The 1,780-nt window shown below is 40.6% G+C and overlaps 1 protein-coding gene across 7 annotated transcripts in view; it reads right to left on the bottom strand.

Annotated features, from left to right (window-relative positions):
* The window catches only part of BBS9 (Bardet-Biedl syndrome 9), a 479,447-nt gene that overhangs the window by 279,509 nt on the left and 198,158 nt on the right, over positions 1-1,780 (bottom strand). The window lies entirely within an intron of this gene.

The following is a 1,780-nucleotide window of genomic DNA, read 5'->3' as shown; positions in this document are numbered from 1 at the left end:
GTGAAACAAACCCTCAATAAGAATTCTAGTACCCACAAAGCTTTTCACAGGCCAATTTAGCCCCACCTCTCCCACACACAGTATCCTCTCATCATTTATTAAAAGACCACTTCTTAAGACCTTGCTTCCCATCTGTAAGTGGAATATTGATTGCCACATTGGAAAAGTGATGATTGTGTTTAAACATAAATCTCTCCCCCTCTGTCCATCTCTTCCTTGTACTTAAGCCCTTTCGTGAGACTATAATACTAAATTTGTGATGATATAGTAATCATCATTGCATTATGGACATGGGCATATATTCTCACTGGATCAAATTACCTAGATTAGATGGATAACCAAAAAAGGGTTTGCACAATGATCTATAACCACAGTAATCAGTTACTGGAAAACACCATCATTTGGATGAGATGACAGGGACAATCCAATACATTTCCCAGATTCAAAGAATAAATTTAACAAGTTACTCTACTTAGCTCCTGGAAATACTTACGTTATCCAGAACTCAAAATTTCTACCTTAGACAGCTGTAGGCTGCGATACAATGTGAAAACACAATCAAGACTAAGCAACTCAACTTCATGAAAAAAGATCCTATGAGATGGGAAACAGATTACAAAGCAAATATTCAGTATTGTGCCAAACAATATCTGTCCTTTTTATATATTCCTGTGTTTTTACTGGGGCTAAAGGGGGTAGACTCAGCCCGTGGTTTAATGGGGCTAGTCAGAGGCCTTCAGATTTGTAAATAATATATCGATAAGGAACTTTGAGATTCAGGCAGAAGCCTTATAAGTTAATCAGTGCCAGGAAAACAGAACAACACATCAGTTACAGAGCATTTTTCCAGTGCCAAAACACTTTACAAAGATGAACTAATGAAGCTTGATTTATAAAACTGAGAAGGGAGGTACAAAAGATTAAAACCGAAGAAAAAGAAAGGAAAGGAGAGCATGCATTTATGGGAAATTAAAAGGAAGGAGAATGAAAAAGTGTAGAACAGGGCAGATGGCAGAGAAGATGACTTTCTGAAACACTTTAAAAATGTCAGGTTCACTTCAGTTCATGGAAGAGGTGAAAGCAAGGGAGGTCTTGTTAAGAGAACCAGCTCTCCTATTCGTTACACTCTTATTTATAAATACTTTGCTTCTTTCACTTATAGCTCTCAGTGCTGTTTTCAGATGAGGAAACTTGGGCACAGAAAAGGCAGAAGTTACTTATCCAAGACCACACAGAGAGTCAGTGGCAAAACTGAGAACAGAACATAGGGCTTGCAACACCTGGTACTGTGGTCTAACCACTGCATCATCTTGCCTCCTAAGAATTATTCACTGAACCTCCTCTGCATACTTTGGATAATTTATCCCTAAGAGAACTCAGTAGCAAAAGAAACTAACTGTCAGGCCTGCACTGTTTAACATCTTCATCAGCAACTTGGACGAGGGGGTTGAAAGCACATTGTCCAAGTTTGCTGACGTGGGGTGAGGTGGGCACACTTGAAGGGAGAGAGAGGCTGCAAATAGATTTAGACAAACTACAAAAGTGGGCAGATGAGAATAGGATGGGGTTCAGCGTAGATAAATGCAGGGTGCTGCACCTTGGGAGGAGGAATCCACAGCATACATACAGGCTGGGGAGTTCCCTTCTTGAAAGCAGAGAGGCAGAAAGGGATCTTGGAGTCATTATTGACTCCAAGATGAACATGTGCCACCACTGCCAGATGGCAGCCAGCAAGACCTTGTCATGCATCCAAAGGTGCATCTCAAGATGGTCCAGAGAG

Source organism: Crocodylus porosus, unplaced genomic scaffold (genome assembly GCF_001723895.1).
Source record: "Crocodylus porosus isolate Cpor-Errol unplaced genomic scaffold, CroPor_comp1, whole genome shotgun sequence".
Taxonomy (NCBI): domain Eukaryota; kingdom Metazoa; phylum Chordata; order Crocodylia; family Crocodylidae; genus Crocodylus; species Crocodylus porosus.
Note: the sequence above shows the minus strand (reverse complement) of the source record. Positions and strands in the feature narration are given on the sequence as shown.